The following is a 13,531-nucleotide window of genomic DNA, read 5'->3' as shown; positions in this document are numbered from 1 at the left end:
CCTCCTCAAGCTGCCTGTCGCAGACCCAGAAGAGAAGAAGCTCAAGGCCAAGGATGTGAAGCGCAAGGGGGCTGCAGTGCTCGCGGCAGAGCCAGACACCAAGCGGGGCAGAGATCAGCCCGAACCTCCCAAGGGCAGCCGGTACTGCGTGTACCACGACCTCCACACCCACAACACCAACGAATGCCGAGAATTCCGAGCCGTGCGTGAAGGAAGGATCGGTCGTCGCCCCGACCACGGTGACCGGGGCTACGGTCGAGGAGGAGGAAGATACGCAGGACACTGCGAAGACCGTGGGCCGCGCCAAGGGTGGCGCGAGCAACCTCGCGAGGATCGCTGGCAAGACCCGCCTCGCGAGAGAGGATGGAGAGATCAGCCTCGCGAGGGAGACTGGAGGGATCAGCCTCGCGAGGATCGCCCGCTAGGCAACGCAGGCCTCCCACCGCAGCCGCCGCAGCCAAGGAGAAACGAGGACCGCCATCAGGACGAGGAGGCTGGGGGCTTTCAGGAGCCTCGCGCGATCGCCTGCATCTAGGGCGGAGCACAAGCCCCAGCCTCTCAGCGCATCTTCAAGCAGTTCGCCCACGAAGTGAACGCAGTACTCCCCAGACTCGAAGCCACACGCCCTCTTAGGTGGTCGGCGTGCGCCATCACGTTCAGCTCAGCAGATCAGCTCAAGTGTGCGGCAACCCCCGAAGTCCTCCCGATACTTTGTTCCCCAATCATTAGCAACGTGTAGGTTACCAAGACCCTCATCGATGGCGGGGCAGGGCTCAACGTCCTGTCCGTGGAGACGTTCAACAACCTCCAAGTGCCCTACAGCCAGCTTCACCGACCAAGCCCTTCTCTGGTATCACTGACGGCTCCACGGTCCCGATTGGGCAGGTCCGCCTCCCTGTCACCTTCGGGGCACGCGACAACTACCGCACCGAGCTCATCGACTTCGATGTCGCTCACATTCGCCTGCCGTACAATGCCATCCTTGGGTACCCAACGCTGGCCAAGTTCATGGCCGTAACTCACCACGGCTACAACATCCTCAAGATGCCAGGAAGCGGCGGAGTCATCACGGTGCCCTGTGAAGAGAAGGACGCGGTGTGTTCCCTGGAATGAGCCTTTCAGGTCGCATCACTGGAAGACCCGGATCGCGGAAGCAGGAGGCTTCCCGAGACCACCCCCAAGAAGAAGAAGACATCGTCCGGCTCGACCACTCAGGAGGCAGGCCCCTCTGGGCCCGCGCCTACCCAAGGGGAGCCTCCCTCCATCGCATAGGAAAGCACGCCCGACGCCCCCCTCAGGTAGGGCTCGGGGGCTCTCCCCTGGAGGGCCATCGACCTAGCTAGGTTCACGAGGGAGGCGCTTGGGCACCACATGGAGGCGTGTTTTGAAGCACGTTTCCCTCAAGAAGGAGCAAGGCAAGGAGATCCAGACCCACAGGAGTTCGTCAGCAAGGCCATTCAGGAGCTATAGGAGTCAAGAGTCATGAGAGGCACCCGCCGCCTACTAGCAGTGGCCCCCCATCCAGGCGAGGATGGTGGGCTACGCGTCTGCATTGACATACCAGGGCTCAACCGAGTCGTCTCTCTGGAGCGCCTCTGGCCCTCGCGAGTGGGGCGCTGCGGAGGTCCACCCCACAACTACGTTTGCATGCCTTACGGTTTGCCGAATGCGGCTGACACGCACCAGCGCCTCATGAGGGGCATCACGGAGGTATGAGAGGCCAGGCGTTCCACAGCCCTGGCAGAGATGGAGATGGCCCGCGAGGAGTCGCCAGCACCTCCGGAGCCTCCCGAGGCCCCTGGGCCTGGGGGCTCGTGAGGATCGGCTCCCGCAGCCCCCCGAGCCTGCTACACCAACACCCCTTCGTCCTCAACATCATCAGGTGACATCTTTCGAGTTTTACTTCCAGCTGGGAGCGCCCCCAGGGCTGCATTATTCCCAGGCCGCATGGGTCCGCCCCTGCGGCGTGTATCCCTTTATTTCACGTTGTTAGCTTACCTTATTGGGGGCGCCCCTTAGGCTGCATCACCCCCAAGTCGTTCAGGCCTGACCCAGTGATCTCCGCATTCCCAACATCTATTCGAACGAATCCACTCCTTCGTGGCTAACGTGTTTTACCTAGTTGCCTACTCAGCTGACACCAACTAACAGAACTGCTCCCGAACGGCACGACGCTTGCGCATGGGTCCATCCCTACAACGCCGACAAACCTGGATGGCTGAGCTCTGGCCGCGGCAGCCCCGCACAGCGTCACCTCGTCAAGCCTTCAGTGCCTCACTACCCCTTGGAAGCAACCAACGGCTGACCGTCAATTGTATAGCAACCCCTTGCTTTTTTCTATGATGGATCTGCAGGACCTCCTGAAGGAGCTGTGTCAGGCGAGGCTCTTGCTGTGCCTCCTTCGCCCTCGTCCGCGCGAACCGCTTGCACATTAAAGGGGGGGTGCCTGAGCATCGCGACTCAGGGCTCCTACTGGCTCTCCAGCCCTCACCCTCTGGCCTTGACCACGGCATCGCGACCTGGCATACCAGCGATGGCTGAGATTCGCTCGAGGGCCGGGACCCGAGGACGTAGAGCAGAAAGGGGAGCTAAGGCGAGAGGGAGGAGACACACGAGGACCTCGCCAAGCAACCCCGCTCCTGCCGGCGCACGAACCCGGCCACACACCAGAGAGCGGCCCCTGATCCTCGAGATAAGTTATCGCCCGGAAGCGCCAGCTACCGTGGCACTATCCCCGCACCTAATGCTATCCCTTGTTAGCGACGCCGCTCCCCTTTCTCACCGAACAACGGCTGCTTGGGCGCCAAAGGGGACCTTCTGAGCATCGCGACTCAGGGGATCTTACCGGACTCCGGGTCGCTCACCTCCTAGCCTTGACCACGGCATCGCGACCTGGCATACCAGCGACGGCTGAAGCCGCCTTGGGACTGGGACCTGTCGGCGCAGAGCACCAAGCCCTCGTGAGGTTCAAAAGGGAGGACTGAGCTAAGATGGAATGAGCAACTCGCGCAATTCTATGACAAGTGTTATATATACAAGACAGGATCACAGGCACCTTACAAGCCCCTACGGGACGCGTTTTTGATTCCTCGCAGGGAACGGATCCTAAAGGGACACAAACTACGCGCGTCCCTGCAAAAGACGCCATCATCAACAGTGGGCCGTTAAGCGTCGACGCCAACCCCATCCAGATCAGAGTTGGCGGCGGCCTGACGAGCCTGCCCTGCTCCAGGAGCGGCGCCGGCTCTGGGGCTCGTAGCTGTCGTCGCTCGTCTCCGGAGTCGCGAAGAGCTCGCCGGAGTCGCTGGAACCTCCGATGCCTCCACCACCTGAGGAGCCTCCAAGGGAGTGGGTGGCGTGCCCAGTCCTCGTCACAACAGGGCCCTGGCCACCTTCCCCGGGGCAGCACTCCAACCGGTGCCCGCTCGCATCGAAGACCTTGAAGAGCATCACCGAAGCACCGTCGTAGTCCAAGTGGATCGCGAAGACTCCCCTTGTCCTGCAAACCTGGGCGATCTCCCTCCAGCCGCGGGTCATGTAGACCTTGCCCGGGGCGACGACCGCGACCTCTGCCTCAGTCGCGAGGGTGCTACAGCCGGCGTGCTACAGCCAGAGCTCCAGGGGCTCCCCCTGCGGGATGATGGAGGCGAAGAAGGGAGGCAGGCGAATCCAAGACTGAAGAGGAATGGCGACGTGGAGCACGAATTATTGGGAGGAGCCCTCGGTGTGGACCCCAGGGGGACAACCCACACCTTCGTGACCCGTCGGCACCGACGACGGCGCCGCCTGTGGCGGTCAGCATCAGCTCCTTCGGGGCCCTCGACGTGGGCGTGCAATGGAAGCGGGAACCCCGGCGGCGCCCACTCGCCCCACGGCCTCGGCACCACCTGAAGGGCCCCTTCGTCCGGGCCATGGGGGATGAGCCGTTTCTTCGGCGGGAGGGGGTCTGGCCCCTCTCGGGGAGCCTTTCCCTTCTCTGCCGCCGAGAACCGGCGGATCAGAGCCATCGCGGCAAGACAGAGCAAGGATCGGGAAGAAGGAGAAGCGAGGAGGAGTGGACTGGAAGGGCGCGTGCCGTCCCGTACTTATGGCCGGCGAAGGCCAACCGCCGGCCTCCACGATCGCAGGTAATCATGACCCGTTTTTGCATGCAGGGACTTGTTCCATCTGTGCAGTTGCCGAGGCGTCGTGGGGAAGTGGAGACGCCCACGTCTAGTCAACCGCCATGCGGCGCCCAAGGCCGGAAGCTGTTAGGGCCCGCGGTGCTTCGCTCTTGCCCTTCCGCCTCCCTGCACGGCCAAGTCCGGGCGCGCCTTGGGCTCAGGGGCTACTGTCGGTGTTTTGGGAACGGGGGTCCCCAGACTTGCCTGCCTGCAGCCTGCGGTGTGGCTCAAAGGGGGGCCCAGCACGGCCCATCTTCACCAACACAAACCCAAGACCCTCGCGAGGGGCCAAGCCTCGCGAGGTGGATGACGCGAAGCTTCCTCAGGCACGGCCTCGTCAGGCTGGCTCATGAGGAAGCGGAGAGATCAAGGCGGGGTACCTCACGAGGAGCCCGTGACGCAAGCCATGACGACTCAGGGCGACAGGCGGGTGCCAGCCCGCGCAGCGTCCTCCTTTCCTCTTTGGTGCAAAGGGAGCAAGCGCAGCCGCGGAGTACCGAGGCATCAGGCAAAGGTTGTCATTTCGGTGCAACGAGACCAAGACCAGGAGGACTACGAGATGGAGGTCACCGTGGAGCCCAAGAGGGCGTCATCACCAGAGCTTTGCGCAGGCGAAGACCGCTTTTGTCAGGATAGCTGATACTTGTTGTCCCCCTTCAAATTAGCCCGCCATTGTTGGCTCCCTTTCCGCTCAATATTTGGGAAGAGGACCAGGGCCTCTATAAATAGGACCAGCCACCCACATAGCTGGGAGAGGACGAAAAAGAGAGGGAGGAAGAGGCTCGTTAGAAGAGGAGGTCAGAGAGAGAGAGAGAGAAAGGTGGTTGAACTCCTCCCAGCAGTTCATCGCCTCAGCCAAGAACAGACCCTCGCGAGGCTGTTCTTCCTTGTATTGTTCATCATCACCAGCCCAAGAGGCAATCCACACACCACACACTGGAGTAGAGTATTACACCACAACGATGGCCCGAACCAGTATAAACCCTGTGTCTCTTGTGTTGTTCTTTCCTTAGTTTAGATTTTAGCATGGCGGAGGGGTGCAGGTAGGTAGGAGACAAAATCTCCGCGCGCACCCCAGTGTTCGAACCTCAAGGGTCTGCCGGAACCCGAAATCCGACAGACTACTGTCGGAGTAATGGGCCACGGGTAGGCCAACCCGAGCCCCAGAACCTTTCAAGACATCGGGGCAGGCTGCGCCCCTCAAGAACCCAGGACGAAGAGCCGCCTTCAAGAGGCTGACGACAGGATGGCCAGCTGACCACTCGCGGCCGAGTCCCAGGGACGACTTCAGGGAAAGCCGACTCCCGACTGGCGGCTTCCAGAGAAGCCGGCTTTGGGGAGTCGGCCTGCGACTCCAACAAATCCCATGGCCTCATCAAAGGGGACGGGGCAGGGGCGTGGCTACAGTGAATCCCACTCTCGCCCGTTACCGAGGGCAGGCATGGCCACAGCGCGCCGTACCCGGGAAGATCTCCGTGCGGCCTGGCACTGTTGCTCTGCCAGCCCTGACATCAGCACCACATGACCGAATCCTGCGCCCTCGACGGCTTGTCTGAACGGCCCAGAGGCAGCGGGACCCACCAGTCAGTGAGACCCCAGGAGACGGCAGGAGAACCACCAGTCGGATTCATTGAGAGCTGGCCCCGGGGAGTCGGCCGAGCCCTCCCCCGGGGCCCATGCACCATTAATCAAGACGTGATGGGGAGCGGCAATAGTGATCGCCCGCCAGGCGGCGGGGCTGTTGCCATGACCTCATGATCAAGCCCGCGTCATCAGAAGCATGGCTACAGTAATCACCAGCCGGCAAGACCCGCCCGCGGCGGACGCGGCCTGTCGGCTCCGTACCAGACCAGTCGGCGGGCCCCAGCAGTCGGCGAAGAAGACGGAGGCCAAAGGCGCTGACGGCTGGGCCCGCGTCCAGCTGGATTACCATTGTACCCCTGGGGGGTAGGCCTATATAAACCCCCCAGGGCACCCGTGCAAAGGGTTGGAACCCAGTAGCTCTAGACCATATTAGATAAAAGGGAGAGAGCTAGCCTTGCCCTCTCCTGCCACCAAGAAACAGCTCAAGGAGCAACCGTGTAAACACTTTGCCATAGTGATCATGCGGAGACCCCGAGAGCAGCAGTAGGGGTATTATCTCCCTAGAGAGCCCTGAAGCTGGGTAAGATTCGCCGGCGTGCATGTCTTCGCCTCATCCCATTTCCAGGCACCGGCGATGTTCTACTCACCCCCACCATGATAAGCCATCCTTTGGCATATGTCGCACTAAACCCCCGACAATTGCCTCACTGACATTTCAAATGAGCTTCAAGCACTTGGTGCCTCTGACATCACCGACCACAAGGTGGTGAAGAAATTGCTTCGATCGCTTGATTCCTCATTTGACAACCTTGCACTGATGATACAAGAACATGGAGAATACAAGTCACTTGATCCCGCTGATATCCTCGAGAGGCTAAACACTCATGAGTTCTAGCTTGCTGAGAAGAGAGATCTCTATGGACTGAGCTATGGAAGATCATGAGCTCTAAAGGCCAAATCAGTGTCTGAATCTGAAGATGAAGATTCTGGTAGCGGCCTTGGTGATCCTGAAGAACTGAGCCATGAGCTAGCAATGCTCATGAGGAAATTCCAAAAGTTCTCAAGACGTGGTCGTTTTGGCAAATCCTCAAGAAGTGATGACTTAAGATCAGATTCCTCATCCTGTGATTACAAGAAGAGACTTCTCCACAAATGCAAGAAACCCGGTCACTACATTCAAGATTGTCCTCAGTGGGAAAAGGAATCAAAGAAGAAGAAGTACAAGGACTATAGTTCTGATGATTCAAAGAAGAAGAAGAAATCTTCAAAGTCCTCTTCATCAAAACCTTCAAGGTCTTCATCTCACAAGAAGAGCAGCTCCAAGAATGCTCGGGCATTCATTTGCAAGGAAATGGACTCTAAGGCTGAATCTAAGGAAAATGAGGAAGAGGAGGCATCTGAGGATTCAGACTCTGGTGTTGCGAGCCTAGCCCTCGCTACTGCATTCGTCAGCAAGTCCATCTTCAACTCTGAGGAAAAGGACCTCCCCAACACCACTGACAACGGCGATGATGACTACGCTGCCACCTATTGCTTCATGGAAAAATGTGCAAAGGTACTCAAATATCCCTCCTCTGAATCAAGTGAGGAAGAATCTGATGAAAACCTCAAGCCTAGCTATTCTAAGCTTGCTAAGATTGCTGTGAAACAACAAAAGGCTCTTGAAAAGGTTCAAAATATGCTAGACAAAAGAGATGATATGTTGGGTGAAGAAATGGATCGCACTAAAACTTTGACTGAAAATCTTCAGAGACTTCAGACTAAGTTTGATAATCTTCAGAGTCATCATAACACTCTCTTATCTGATCATCAGAAGCTTTCTTATAAATTTCTTCAAATAAAGCAAGATCTTGAGAAGTTAAGAGTGAGTTCTGAAGATCTTCAGAAGGAGCATCATTCATTACTTGCTCAACAAATCAACGCTACTTAGGAAGAATTTAATACTCCATGTTTGAAGTGCATTCAACATGAATCTGCTAATTCTTCACCTGAAAGTTCAAATGCTTCTATTGCTGCAAATTCTTCAACTGTCTCTGCTATCACTAATTCCTCATCTGAGGATGCTGCTAGTATCACTGACCATGCATGGCTGAAGGAATTGTATGTGACAGGCATTTTCAAAAGCCTCAAAGGGCATCAGGCTCTTTGTGATGTGCTTAAGTGAAAGTGCGTTATATTGACTAGAGGGGGGGTGAATAGGTGATTTTTATGAAATTCTTCACTGAGGAATTTGCCGGCGAGGAAATTCCTTAGCGAAGAACTACTAGCAGCGGAATAAGTACTCAAAAGTAAACATAACAGAATACAAGCATAGTCATCATGATGAAATGAAGATAGGCACAGAGTACAGGAAGCGTAAGCACAGGATAACACAGGATGAAGACAAACAGACTGAGGAAATTGAACTGAGGAAATTGAGAAAGTCTTCAGTCAAAGTCTTCAAACACAGATATGAACAAGTACACAACTCAATTATGAGGAAATGAAAGAGTTGAGGAAATGGAACCAGTAAGCTTGGTGAAGACAATGATTTGGTAGACCAGTTCCAACTGCTGTCTCAGTTGTACATCTGGTTGGAGCGGCTGAGTATTTAAACTCGAGGACACACAGTCCCGGACACCCAGTCCTGAACACGCAGCTCGGGACACCCAGTCCTCACCGTATTCTCCTTGAACTAAGGTCACATAGACCTCGTCCAATCACTCGTGGTAAGTCTTCAGGTGACTTCCAAACCTTCACAAACTTGGTCACTCGACGATCCACAATTCCTCTTGGATGCTCTAGACCATGATGCCTAACCGTCTGGAAGAAGCACAGTCTTGAAAGGTAACAAGCGTCGGATCCACGCAGGATCAATCTCTTCAGTGATGCTCAATCACTTGGGGTTTGTAGGTGTTTGGGTTTTGGGTTTTTCCTCACTCGATGATTTTCGCTCAAAGTCCTCGGAGGATGGGTTTCTCTCAAATGACAAGTGTCAGTTTCTCTCGGAGCAGCCAACCAACTAGTGGTTGTAGGGGGAGGCTATTTATAGCCTAGGGAGCAGCCCGACATGATAAGACATAAATGCCCTTCAATGATATGACCGTTAGGTGGATAGATATTTTGGGACAGCTGGCGCATAGCACAACAACGATCGGGATTTTGAGTAGAAAAATCCTCAGGGCTATCATGTTCCTCACTGTGTAGGAAATCTGCACTGGCGAATTCCTAACTCCTCAGTCAGGACAAATTCCTCAGAGACCAGAAGAACTTCATCTCTTTCACTGAAGAAATTGACTGAACTGTATGAGATTTCCAATGGCTTCACTCGAAGGGATTGGTAGGTGTAGGATTTTGAGTTGAGCATCACATGGAAATTTTTCCTTAGTATTTCCTCGACCCCCTTTAACAGTACGGTGTTTCCTATGACTCAAGAAAGAGAAAATGAAACTATGAAAACAAAAGTCTTCACACTTCATGTTCCTCGAATGAATACCAAGTCTTCACGGTCACACCAATTTCTTCACTTTCAAAGTCTTCAGAAAGTCTTTAGAGATCCAAAGTCTTCAGTCGAAGAACTTCATTTTTAGGGGTCGACTTTCTCTATAAATATCAAACTCCTCATAGACTTATAGACCTGTGTACACTCACAAATGCATTAGTCCTTTAACCTATAAGTCTTTAATACACCAAAATCACTATGGGGCACTAGATGCACTTACAATCTCCCCCTTTTTTGGTGATTGATGACAATATAGGTTAAGTTTTCAACGGGGATAAACATATGAAGTGTAACTACTGATATTGAGGAATTTGATTGCAAGATATAGAAGAACTCCCCCTGAAGATGTGCATAGTGAGGAATTTGCTTTTGAAGCAATGCACACTTGAAGAGTTGAATCATGGAGATCTCCCCCTATATCTTGTAATTCATACACGCATTTGACATATAACAGTGAAGTATTTGAAATGCATGATGAAATATGGTGACTGATGTAATTCAGCACGCGTGCAATAATATTAACGAAGAATAAGCATGCAGAAAAACGTATCAAGAGTATCAGAGCACCATTGGGTTTAAGTTTATAACTCGATCCAATAAAGTCGAGAAGAACAAGAGTTGTAACTTAACAAAAAAACGCCCATATAGAAAGACCCGCTTGAAGACTAACTCAAAATTCTCCCCCTTTGTTATCAAATGACCAAAAGGATCGAATATGAGGACTAACGCCCCTGAAGAATATCAAGTTGATGAAGGAGCGCCAGCATTGCTGGGGTCGTTTGTTGTACTAGGGCCTGCCATAGTGTCGTCCAAGTCTTCATTTTCATCAGTGTCGCGCGATGAAGAATATGAGCTGGCCACCAGAGAAGGAACCTTGACCTTCTTGAATTTCTTCAGTGGAGGTGCAGACCAGTCAAAATCTTCATTGAGACCCATTTTCTTCAGGTCTTCTTCACCATACAGATGTGACAGGATTGCGCAGGTGCGACCGAAGACTTGATGGAGGTAGTAATGGTTTTTCTTCACTGCATTGTGTGTGGCAGTCATGTTGTGAAGAAGTGAACCAAACTGACGCTTAACCCATTTGTGATTTCGATCCACCTTCTGGTGAAGACTAAGCAGAAGTTCACGGTCAGTCATCACGCGCGGAGCAGTGGCTTGAGGAGTGGACTTGGGTGCATTGGCAGAGTCATGTGTGGCAGAGTCATCATTGGTGGAATAAGATGCAGCTTTGCGAAACTGACCATCCTATGGACGAATGCCTTCATCAATTACAGCTGGTGCCTTACCCTTTCCATCAACTGAGGAATATGTCTGCTTGAGGACTTCAATTGGGGGCAAGTAGCTGAGGTGATTCTGGAAATCAGCTTTGTAGTTGAGTGAAGACCTTGTCATGAGGAATCTCAAAATCCAAGGTGCATATGGCTTTAGCTCAAATGGAGACAGTGCAACATTTGCCGTAGTGCTCATGAAGAAATCATGATAATTGACAGGAATGCCATAAACGATGTTGAATTCCAGATTCTTCATGATGCCAACAATTTCCTCATCAGATGAGTCATGGCCTTTGATAGGACTGATTGTCCTCGTAAGAATACTATAGACAGTTCTGGGCACGTACAACAATTCCTTCACGAGGAATTTGGTTCTTGGTGCTTGACCTGGCTTCAAAGGTTTCATCAGCACCTGCATGTAATGATGTGTGAGCTCAGGTTCACTGTAGATGCAGCGAGCTTCTTCAAGGGGAGGACTGAGTGGTAGAGCACAAAGCAATTCAGAGGCTGGTGCACTGTAGTGAGTGTTTTCAGACATCCAGTCCAGCACCCATGAATTCACATCTTCAGCATCTCCGGTGATGTGCAGCGTTGCATAGAATTGAAGAATCAGTTTTTCATTCCAATCGTAGATGTCAGAGCAAAAGTTTAGCAGTCCAGCGTCGTGAAGAACACTGAGGACTGGTGCGAAGCACGGCAGAGATTCCATATCCACGTGAGAAATATGCTCATGGTAGAAGATTTTCTACTTGTTGGACAACACTGAGGAATAGAAATTGGCTTGACTAGCAGTCCAGAAACGCCTCTTCCTAATGCGAGCAGAGTTATATGAGTTGTAATCTTCGAAGAATACGTGCTCGCTGAAGAAATCATCAGCCTTGAACTTTTGCTTGCGTGAGAATGGATCCTTTGGCTTCGGCAGAGGAGTGTCAGTGAGTTGCATCACGACCTCAGGAATCTCAATCGCAGGTTCTTCAGGATGAGGAATTTCTGGTTCCTCCTCAGTGGCAGCCTGCGTCATTGGTTGTTCAGCAGCAGCAGTTTCTTCAGCGCTAGTGGCTGGAATTTCCTCATGGACAGATGTAGTGGGATGAGTTTCTTCAGAGCCCATTTGAACAGTTGGTGCAGGCGACTGAGGTATTTGCTACAGCGGTGTGAACATTGGAGAGTTTGGATGCTGACTTTCCCAGAATTCATCACTGATTACGGGTGTGGAGCAGCCAACGTCCACATCTTCATCTTCCATTTCTTCAACGCCAGCCTCTTCAGCTGTGAACTGAGGCCTGGGCGAGGAGATGATAGGTGTTGAAGGGATCGCATCCACTTCAATTTCTTCATCCAACGGCTCAGACGAAGCAGCAGAAGGATTTTCTTCATCAGATTCGCTGGGGATCACATATTCTTCATCAAAAGGAACAAGGTCCTTTGATGGCCTGGTTGAGATGGGAACAACATCAATCGGATTAGCAAATGAACTTGTCATAGGCTTCATTTTCTTCAGAGCTGAAGAATCTGAAGTAGCTGATGCTTTCCTTTTCTTCACTGCAGCATGCTCTGCAGCCTTGGTCTTCTTCACATCTGATGCAGATGGAAGGATTGGAGTTGAAGTTGGTGCAGGAGTAGCTGAGGAATCTGGTTGATTTTCTTCAGGCACAACTAATGCAGTTGCCCTGAGTTCTTCATTTTCTTCAGGCGCACCACTAGTTGGTGCCCTGGCAATTTCTTCAGCGGCTGGAATGTAGTCATCAGCCCTGGAACTCAGATTTTCTTCAGCAGCCTGATTGTAATCAGCGGTGCTGGCATTTTCTTCAGTAGGCTGAGCAGATGCTTCAGCCTGAGGAATTTCCTGTTGCCTTGGGGCTGCAACACTGGAAGTGAAGTTATCCGCAAGTTTCACAAAACGAACCTTGGCTCCAAGCCAATCAGCGCGATATGCGACAAAGTCATCACTGAGTTTCTTGATCTCAGTCTAAATAGTGACAAGTTCTTCAGTTGTCATAGAGACAACATTTTTCTTCAGATAGCGCTCTTTCTTGTATTGCGCTTTCTTGATCTGCCTGGCCTTCTCAAATTTCCACTTTTCTTCTTGAATGAAGTGGTTCAGCATGTGACTTTGGCCAGGAGTCAGCTTGAAGTCAGACATGGGAGTGTTGGGGTCCTTGTGCCAAACATCAATGTAGTCGAGGATCAACTTGGGATCCAAAAGCAGTGGCACCTCTGTTCCTTTGGCTCTAGCAGCCCTGACTTGCCTGTCTCTGATGATTTCTGCAAGTTCATCGTCATCAGCTTCGTCTTCTTTAGACGGCACTTGGAAAGCGACTTGTTTCTTTTGAGGACTTGGGCGAGGACCTCGTCCATCAGTGGCCTTTGTCTTCAGCAGTGAGGGGCCAACTGAGGAACTTGGTGCAGCTGAGGAACTAGCTGAGGCACCTGAGGCAATGGAGATGCCTGCAGTCCTTTGGCATGAGGCAAGATGCACAGGTGCTAAGGATTTAGTCGGAGCAACTGAGGGCTTTGGCGGAGGAGCTGAGGACTTTGGAGGAACAGGAGCAGCATGAGGAATTGGCCGTGAGGGCTTGGAGGATTCTGGCCGTGAGGGCATTGCTGAGGAACTTGGCCTTGAGGGCATTGTTGGTGAAGCACTTGGCTTGCACGCAGGCTTCTTTGACATAGCCTTCTTTGGCTTGACAGCAAAGGCCTCAGCAGAGGCAGCAACAGAGTCTTCATTGAATTTCCTCACTGCTTCTTTGGCTTGCTTAGCCAACTTGGCTTGGCGCTTAGCCCATTCATCAGGATAGTCCTCACCACGCTTAAGGCTGGTGGGATCAGCAATTTGGCCAGGTGCCAATGGAGCTCTTGGGCATGGAGGATTGAGTGCGAATTTCTTCATGTACTTTGGAGTTACATACCTGTACTCCCTCCACTCTCTTGCCCATCTCCTTTCTATTTTCTGAATGCGCACCTTGTGCTCATTCTTGGTTTCCTAAGTAGGTGTGCAGTACCCAGCATATATTTCATCAGGGATCTCA

This window comes from Triticum urartu, chromosome 4, assembly GCF_003073215.2.
Source record: "Triticum urartu cultivar G1812 chromosome 4, Tu2.1, whole genome shotgun sequence".
NCBI lineage: Eukaryota > Viridiplantae > Streptophyta > Magnoliopsida > Poales > Poaceae > Triticum > Triticum urartu.
This window is presented reverse-complemented; position numbering follows the sequence as displayed.